The sequence below is a fragment of the Eptatretus burgeri genome, chromosome 23 (genome assembly GCF_056783735.1).
Source record: "Eptatretus burgeri isolate ZD-2024b chromosome 23, Ebu_testis_v1, whole genome shotgun sequence".
Classification (NCBI taxonomy): domain Eukaryota; kingdom Metazoa; phylum Chordata; class Myxini; order Myxiniformes; family Myxinidae; genus Eptatretus; species Eptatretus burgeri.
Genome location: NC_140983.1, coordinates 146,700 through 156,754, shown reverse-complemented (window position 1 = coordinate 156,754; position 10,055 = coordinate 146,700). Strand labels below are relative to the sequence as shown.

The window sequence follows — 10,055 nt, the reverse complement described above, 5'->3', positions numbered from 1 at the left end:
CAAGACAAGCCATTAATCCCATCTAATTAAAAAAGTGGACTATTCACTCATTGCGCCATTGACAACTTGGATTTTCACGAGCACACTCCAGATGGTAGCACAATGCATGGGACAACGCACAACATCTACAAATATCCAAGAAATACGGATGATCTCTCAAGTACCTATGCTTCAGTACCATTAGCTAAATCCAGAAAAGCTTCTTGTACAGGGATTCAGCCCTTCCATACCAAAGACAGTGGGTTTGACCTTGCAAGATCGACAGCGTCGTCGTTCTATGAGTGGTGTGCCTGACACACGAAGAACATGTAACTAATTTATTATCAGACCACACAGTTTCTTGGCAGTTGATACAAAACGACTGTTTTCAAACTGTTGACCATGACAGCGTCATCTCATGGAATGCCTTTCATGCCCTTTTGGTGCAGGAGAGCACATCACAGACATTGATTGGGTATGGGCCATTCTTCCCAGAATGAATCAATATACATGTGTTATTATTTTGTACATATCTGAAATGAAAAAGCATGATACATTATGATAAACATTCGTTCAATTTGTATCCAATCTGGAATTGGAAAAGCTATGTTTCTAACAAATATATATTGTTGGTTCACGAGAAAATATTTTCACTAAAAATATAAGTGACCACAATATTCGTTGTTGTTGTTGTGTGTCTGTCTGTCTGTCTGTCTGTCTGTCTGTCTGTCTGTCTGTCTATCCCGAGCATAGCTCCGTGAGTTTTGATCCGATCCTGATGAAATTTTGGTGGGAGGTTTATATCATGATCTCGTTGTTTTCCTGAGAATGGGCGTGATGCGCTCGATTTTTCATTTTCGTCCCAAGGTCAAGGTCACAAGGTCACGAACTTAGAAAATTGCGATTTTGACAAAAAAATTCTTCTCCGAGGGGATGGTCAAATCTGGCAAGGGGTTTCGGTGCTTGGTTAGCCCAATGGCACCTGCATAGCCCCACAGAGCTCCATTTTTCATTTTCGTCCCAAGGTCAAGGCCACAAGGTCACAAACTTAGAAAATTGCGAATTGTGTTTTTAGGGGGAAGCCAATTGCAATTTGCATCTTCTCCTCGGGGGTTTGTCGAATCTGGCAGGGGTTTCGTTATTTGGTTAGCTCAATGGCACCTGCATAGCCCCACGGAGCTCGATTTTTCATTTTCGTCCCAAGGTCAAGGTCACAAGGTCACGAACTTAGAAAATTGCGAATTTTGACATAAAAATCATACGACCGCCCAAACTTTGAGAGCTGGGATGACAATATTTTATGGATAATCCTGAGGTCATTCCCCACCTCGTCTTGAAACCATTTTGCTCTATCTCGAACACCTTGCCCGTGGCGCCCCTTCAAGTTTGTTTTTACGCTGATTTCATCAGTCTGAATAATCCGAGGAGTGTGAAATGCCATATAGCCGATATGACGTCATATTGTTCCTGGAATGTTCCAGAGGAAGTTTCGCACCAAAGGTCATAATCCTTGACCTTTGACCTTCAAAGTTCACAAAGGTCAAATTTTCAAGTTGTGGGAATCGAACCGGGTTTTCCACCTTCTTCGACGAACTAACTCCGATAAGCTATAGCACGTATCCTGTTTCCTTATTTTAATGTCCACAACATTGTTTTGTGACCTTTAAAGGTTATGCAAAGGTCAAATTTTCAAAGTTGTGGTAATCGAACCGGGTTTTCACCCTTCTTCGACGAACTAACTCCAATAAGCTATAGCACATATCCTGTTTCCTTATTTTAATGTCCACAACATTGTTTTGTGACCTTTAAAGGTTATGCAAAGGTCAAATTTTGAAAGTTGTTGAATGAAAACGGGTTTTCGACATTTTGCAGCTAATAACCTGTCACTCATACCACATCATGTTGATCATTTTTATAACTTGGTCAAACATTATCACATTGTCTCATCCTTGACTTCTGAAACAATCTACATGGTCAAATACCGCTCGTGAACCATCGCCGTCTCCAGACTTGCAGCTACTATATTTGTCAAGATATGAGGGAAAATGTGTCCATTTTAGGGGTCTGAATACCATCATTTTTGCACATCCATGCCAGAAGCCCATTTTGAAACTTCATCACTTCAAGGCTTGTGCTTTGCACACAATGTACTACATGTACGTTAGAACTGGCATGCAAAATTTCAGCTTCATATACCATTCCTAACCCAATTTAACAGACTCCTGTAGGTGGAAGGGTCACTCGTGTGACAGGCCGTGTAAAATGATTGTTCTTCTCGCATAATTTTTTTGTTGTTGGAGGAGGCAGCTCCATGAAATTTTGGCACATGGTGGAGGACGGACTTCCGTCTGAATCCAGAAAGTGTTCACTCATTCTTGTTAACCTCCGCCATCGAAGATGTATGGAGGTTACTGTTTTCACCCGTCTGTTTGTTTGTTTATTTGTTTGTTTGTGAACAGTATTACGGAAAAAACTCCTGGACGGATTTCGACGAAACTTGGTTGGGGGATTAGGTATGGTCCAAGGATCATGCCATTAAATTTTGGACTTGGTCGAAAGTCCAATATGGCCGCGATGGCGGCCATTTTGAAAAAAATATTTGAATTTTTGTTTTTGCATTTCTCCATGTTATAAGTGATTTCCAACCCCCAAAAAAATTTGCTGGAGAAAAAAAACCCCAAAATTTTGCAACTTTTTTTCAAAAAAAATGTAATTTTATTTGAAAAATATTTGATTTTTTTTTTGCATTTCTACATGTTTTAAGTGATTTCCAACCCCCCCCCCAAAAAAAAAAATTGTTGGAGAAAAAAAGAAATTTTGCACCTTTTTTTCCAAAAAATTTCAATTTTTTTTTTGGCATTTCTTCATGCACGTCGATCTTGTTTAGCTTATTCAATCGTGGTTCAGTAGAGTCTGATCCGTTTTGACCTATAATGAATAGGATATCAGGTTCACTTCGGTGACCCAGCAGTATTGGCGGCGGAGGTTTTTCACTCAACCGAGTGCTCCCCCTCTAGTTTATTATGTCGGTGAGGTGTTTTTAAGAATGTGTCGGTGAGGTGTTTTTATACGCCCGATATGTATATATTGTGACGTCCACGGGACTTGAACAGTCCCGCCAACGTAGAATGAGCCGAAACGATGGAGGCGGTTTATTTATTTATAACCCAAACATGGCGGTTCTAATCGCTCTACCGCAAACGGGACGAGGAAGGTGGCACGAGTCACTTTTCGCTGAGTTGATGATGTTTATTTGTTTTTATTATTAACCAGAAAAAAACACGACTCGGCAAGAAAAGGGATCCGGGGCGATTCGACGGGATGGTGTGGGATCGGGCGTGGGGAAAACACAGACAATTCCAATGAATATACAATTCTCAAACCCTCTAAGGCGCCAAGTACACACACACACACACACACACACACACACACACACACACACACACACACACACACACACACACACACACACACACACAAAACGTAGCTACTTCTGGTGGTCAGGCTGGACCGTGGTGTGGACGCAACTGTCCCTGGATCAGCGTCGGACGAGCTGGCCTTGCTCTCGTCAGGGGGGGCAGGAGAAACCTGGTGCTGTCGACCTCCTGGTCCTGGCCCAAGTCCGCTCACAGCCGCCAGGGAACCAGTTCTGGCGCCAAATTGCGAGCAGGAGAGGGAGGCCGGTCCGCCCGCCGTTCGACCCCGTACTCCGAGTCAGCAGAACCCCAGAGCCAACCAAGGTGAGGCACGAGGCTCAGCAAGGCTCCAAGACACGATGAAGAACACGATCGAATCAGCACAACAACAAGTACGCTTCCCGCGCAACAGCCTCCACACCAAAAAACACGATCTTTTTGTCCCGATCTTCTTCCTCTTCCTTTTCGACCCCGAACAGAACCTTTTTATCCTCCCGTCCTCGTCCCTTCCAATCGAGCCGTTTTATTGGCCCACCGCCGTCGCCTTCCGCCAATCGTGATCACGGGGCGGAGCCATCCGCAGCCCTGTCCTGTGACGTCACGGCCAGCCTCCAGGGAATACTAAAAGGGGTTTACGCAGACACACTTACCCTATCCCGTGTCCCTATCTAATTACGTGACAATTATCATTTCCCCCTTGAAGAAATGAACATTTACTGGACAACTTATCACCACTGAATTGCTACTTATTACATTGAGATCCTGGTAAACTCGAACAGCATGGCATACATAATTAAACATCCTAATTACCCTTTGAATGCATACCCCCCTCAAACGTAACAATATATATATATATATATATATATATATATATATATATATATATATATATATATATATATATATATATATATATATATATATATATATCGGGGAATATTATGTGATACTGGTCGTCCGTCCGTTCCTGTCCGCACTCTAACTCCCAAAGTTTTCAACTTTCACGTTTCATATTTGGTACATAGGTACAGACTGTGGAGACGGTGTGTCGCGACATACGTTCCTCATCTAAAGTGGTTTCCATGGCAACCACGATGCTGTTTTCCATGTGGTAGCACAATTCTATTTCTACCTTCTTGTTCGGGCATATATTGTGCTCACTTGAGCTCTTGTTGGATTCGCTATATATGCTAGATATCCCTTATTGTCGGGTTTTCCGTCTGTGTGTCTGTGTGTGTGTGTGTGTGTGTGTGTGTGTGTGTGTGTGTGTGTGTGTGTGTGTGTGTGTGTATGTGTGTGTGTGCGTGTCTGCAACGCAAGGCTCCACAGCACAAACCTGCGAACCGATTTCGATGAAACTTTGCCAACATGTGCAGTATTTGTTGGGAATGTGCATGTTTTAATTTCGTTGCCTCGCAACCACCCGTTGCTGTACAGCGGCTGAAAAACCATGTACAGTATTTTCAATGCTTGTCCTTCAGTTTTGAATGTCGAGAATCGAGACTTCGGAATTAAACACTTCGAGATATTTAGAAAATTTTACTCGAGCCGATTTTTGATTGAGGTTTTATTTTTCAAATGGTCGTCCTTCAAAAATCGGGTGTCTATTCACCGTCATTTTTTATGAGGGGCTTAGGAAAGTGGGCGTGTTTCATAAAAAGTGGGAGGGGCATAGGAAAGTGGGCCTGGCTTGTGAAAAATATTGTGTGGCTCAGGAGGTGTGGTCAAACAAGAGCATTGAGAGAAGTTTATCGGGTTGTCCGTGCGTGTGTGTGTGTGTGTGTGTTTGCAACGCGAGGCTCCACAGCACAAACCAGCAAACCGATTATTTATTAACCAAAAACGATTCCCCATTCACACACCACCTCCAATGATTTATTTATTTACCGAAAACGATTCCCCATCCACACACCACCTCCAATGATTTATTTATTTACCGAAAACGATTCCACCACCCACACACCACCTCCAATTATTTATTGATTTACCATTTCGGATTCTCCTCCCGACACATCACTTCCCATTATATATTTATTTACCGAAAACGATTCCACCACCCACACACCACCTCCAATTATTTATTGATTTACCATTTCGGATTCTCCTCCCGACACATCACTTCCTATTATTTATTTATTTACCGTAAACTATTCCCCACCCACACACTACCTCCAATTATTTATTTATTGACCGAAAATGATTCCACGACCCACACACCGCCTCCAATTATTTACTTATTTACCGAAAACGATTCCACGACCCACACAGCACCTTATTTATTTATTTAACGTGAACGATTCCAGAATCCACACACCACCTTTAATTATTTATTTTCCGTTAGCGATTGCACGATCCACACACCACCTTTAATTATTTATTTATTTACCGTAAACAATTCCACAACCCACACTCCGCCTCCAATTATTTATTTATTTTCCGTAAACGATTCCACCATCCACACACCACCTTAAATTATTTATTTACCGAAAACGATTCCACGACCCACACACCACCTTTAATTATTTATTTATTTACCGAAAACGATTCCACGACCCACACACCACCTCCAATTATTGGATTCGCTAGATATCGCTTATTGTCGGGTTTTCCGTCTGTGTGTGTGTGTGTGTGTGTGTGTGTGTGTGTGTGTGTGTGTGTGTGTGTGTGTGTGTCTGCAACGCGAGGCTCCACAACACAAACCAGCGAACCGATTTCGATGAAACTTTGCCAACATGTGCAATATGTGTTGGGAATGTGCGCGTTTGAATTTCGTTGCCCAGCAACCACCCATTGCTGTGCAGCGGCCAAAAAACCGCATACAGTATTTTCAATACTTGTCCTTCAGTTTTGAATGTAGAGAATCGAGACTTCGAAATTAAACACTTCGAGATATTTAGAAAATTTTACTTGAGCCGATTTTTGATTGAGGTTTTATTTTTCAAATGGCAGTCCTTCAAAAATCCGGGGTCTATTCACTGTCATTTTTTATGAGGGGCTTAGGAAAGTGGACGGAGCTTAGGGAAAGTGGACATGGTTGATGAAAAGTGGGAGTGGCGTTGGAAAGTGGGCGTGGCATATGAAAAAATATTGTGTGGCTCAGGAGGAGTGGTCAAAGAAGAGCATTGAGAGAAGTTTATCGGGTTTTCCGTGTGTGTGTGTGTATGTGTGTGTCTGTAACGCGAGGCTCCACAGCACAAACCAGCAAACCGATTATTTTTCAAATGGTAGTCCTTCAAAAATAGGGTGTCTATTTACCATCATTTTTTTATGAGGAGTGCCATTTGGCAAAATACGCAATAGGAAAAATCTTGCCAGGCAGAGGAACAACTGTATGTGAACCAATACGTCTTGGCAATGAATCTTCGTCGGTGGATGGGTCAGAATGAAAAGCATCGTATCCAGCGCTTCGATCCGAGCGAATCCCTCGTCGCCTTACGGCTTGTTTATTTTAAAGTTGTATATGATCAACTTAATGTTGATTCTGGTATCTTGGAAACCACTGATCTGTTTCTGTGCCGTCATTACTTTATTCCAACGCGACCACCATGACGTCACAATGTCCAGTGGTTCATTCGTTTTGGTCGCAGGGTTGACGCGTGACCTCATCCATCTTGTTTACCTTCGAAGTCAACGTAAAACCCACCGTTTCGTTTGTTTTCCAAACGATATGAGTTTTCAAATGAACGAGGAAAAGGATATCGGGAGGGAACCCTTCGGGCCCCCAACAACATCTCAAAATCTTCAATGCAAGTGAGTATTCGTTGGTGTTTGAGAGTCTCCCTTGGGTCAACTCTCATTCATTGACGGCTTGTTTGCTGAAGTGACGTTAACAGGTTTTGTGGATCCTTTTGTATCCTTTGTAATAATATATGAAAGTTTAAAAAAACGTACAAGGATTTTAATTTTGTATTTACGTAGTTGAGGCTCATGCAAGTGCGAATACAATGAACAGATCGGGATGTAACATGACAACCGGAACAGCAGAGAGAGGGAAACACCAACTTCAGAGAAGAAGGCAAAGATTTGGACAAGCAATGGGTGTGGGGAGGAATCAGGGGTGGACAACATGGACACAGGGGATGCATGTGGGGAGGGACAACATGGACACAGGAGATGCATACGGTGAACTCCACCGAATCCCTGATCCGTATGTGAACTCCACCGACCCCCAATCCTCGTCCTGGATGTGACTTAAACAAAGTGTTTGCTCAAGAAGGAAAAACCTCTTTGGAAGAGTGGGGATATTATTATTGGTTCACAAACCCCAGCCAGAGTGACCACGATATTGTCGTTATATCTGTGTGTTGAGTGGTCGCGAGAGTACCCTTATTTTCACTTTTTCCATCTGTCTGTATGTTTGTATTGTTACGGCTGTGGAAATTTGCAATACACCAGAAAGGTCCTCAGGTTAGATATATCGATAAGTTCATGTGTAGTTAGTCCACACCCGTTGTTTCGAGGGAATATGTGTGATTCATCCGGGCTGCGACGCTTTGAGTCAGCCATTTTTCTTTACCTGTCGTTATTTTGGAATAACCACGCCATCTCAACAACCACGCCATCTCAACAACCAAGCCATCTCAACAACCACGCCATCTCAACAACCACGCCATCCACACCACAACGCCACTAAAGGAGCAACGAAACCAGCCCCACCCCAATTTCTCCTCCAGTAAACAAGTTTGACGGTTGGAAACCAGCCCCACCCCAATTTCTCCTCTGGTAAACAAGTTTGACGGTTGGAAACCAATTCCCGCCCCAATTTCTTTGGAATGTTCCTACCCCCACGCGCCCTGGCGGGCGCAGGAGAAATAAAAGGGCAAGAGGAGCGCCTGGAAGAGAGCGCGGATAGCAGAGACTTGGGGCAGTCGTGTGGAAGTCTTGGTCGTCATGGTCTTGGTCCAAATCTGTCGTGGTCCAAGTCTTCATCGGAGACAGACTTGCGGCAGTCGGGTGGAAGTCTTGTCCTAGTGGTCGTGGGGAAGAAGGCGTCACGACCTGCCGACCGTTGCAAGGCCCGAGATCAGGCGCGGCTGTCCTAGTGGCCGTGGGGAGAAGGCGTCACGACCTGCCCACCGTTGCAAGGCCCGAGATCAGGCGTGGCTACGCTAGTTGCCGTGGGGACGAGACGTCGCGACCTGCCCACCGTCGCACCACGAGGGTGCGGGTTAGACCCTTCGGTCTCGTGGGCCTTTTGGGTCATCCACGGCCCACGACCATAAAGGTGTACGGACCCCGTCTACCCCCTTGCCTGTGAGGGAGGTCTTTCTTTGTTTTTGTATGCATGCTGTGGCGCCGTGTCCTGCCAAGTAGAAACTGTGTAAGTGCTTGTAAATAATAATTATAGTCGGTCGTATTGCTTTTGCATTCTATTTGTTGCTTGTATATTGCATGATTCCTTGCATGTGTTGTGTGTGCAATATGTGCTTTGTGATAAATGTGCTTGTGTGAAATGTATCCCGTTCGTCGTCTCTTTCCCCATTGAAAGTGCCATCTTGCATCACGTAAGGGATTGGTAGTGGGTTGAGACACCCAGTAAATAATCTGAACCGTTGAGGTCGGCGATAACTCTGCTCAGTTATCCCTGCAGCACGGAACGAGCCGCTTAAGCGGTTCGTGTCCGGAGTTGACCTGCGGCGTGGTACAACTCCTCGGTACGCTACCCACGCGAGTTCTTAGGTATATCGACATTCGGCGATTCACCCAATTTCACGCGGGTAGAATGCGGACTGGGTTGTGGTGAGGTTAAACCCCCACCCGTGGATAGCTCCTTGGCGGTCGTTCCAAGAGTGTCACGACTGAATTGTCCGTTCTGGTGGGCGACGCGTCGCGATTTGAGTTTCGTGGCCGATCGCACGCCGGGCGGGCGAAATTCGTAACAGTATGTATGTTGGGTGGTCGCTAGAGTACCCTTATTTTCACTTTTTCCGTCTGTCTGTATGTTTGTATGTATTGTGACGTTCACGGGACTTGAACAGTCCCGCCAACGTAGAATGAGCCGAAACGATGGAGGCGGTTTATTTTTTATAACCCGAGGATGGCGGTTTTAATCGCTGCACAGCAAACGGGACGAGGAAGGTGGCACGAGTCGCTTTTCACTGAGTTAATTATGTTTATTTCTCCAACCAGACGATAATAAGACTCGGCAAGAGGAGGGATCCATGGGCGATTCGACGGGAGGTGGTGTGGGTTCGGGCATGGGGGAAACACAAACAATTCCATTGGATATACAAATCTCAAACCCTCGAAGGCACCAGGTAAACACACACACACACACACACACACACACACACACACACACACACACACACACACACACACACACACACACACACACACACACACAACGTAGCTTGTGGTCAGGCTTGCCCATGGTGTAGACGGAACAGTCACTGGATTGGTGCCGACGTTACAGTCACTGGATTGGTGCCGGACGAGCTGGCGTTGCGCTCGTCAGGGGCAGGAGACACGGTGGTGCCGAGGTTCCGTCAGCCCTTCCGCCCAGAACCGCGGTTTCCGGCCTGTGAGCTCCAACCAGCCACCGTGGAGCTGTTCCTGGTGGTGTCGACCTCCTGGTGTAGGCCGAAGACCGCTCACAGCCGCCAGGGATCCAGTTCTAGCGCCAAGATGCGAGCAGGAGAGGGAGGCAGGTCCGCCCGC

At 45.1% G+C, this 10,055-nt stretch overlaps 2 protein-coding genes across 2 annotated transcripts in view; one reads left to right on the top strand and one right to left on the bottom strand.

Annotated features, from left to right (window-relative positions):
- LOC147007883 (transcription initiation factor IIA subunit 1-like) overlaps positions 1–10,055 on the bottom strand; it is a 98,897-nt gene that overhangs the window by 65,800 nt on the left and 23,042 nt on the right. The window lies entirely within an intron of this gene.
- The window catches only part of LOC147007881 (uncharacterized), a 51,566-nt gene continuing 49,744 nt past the window's right edge, over positions 8,234–10,055 (top strand). The window contains exon 1 of the mRNA XM_085866083.1: positions 8,234–8,562. The gene's annotated coding sequence lies outside the window, so the exon portion shown is untranslated. The remainder of the gene's footprint in view (positions 8,563–10,055) is intronic.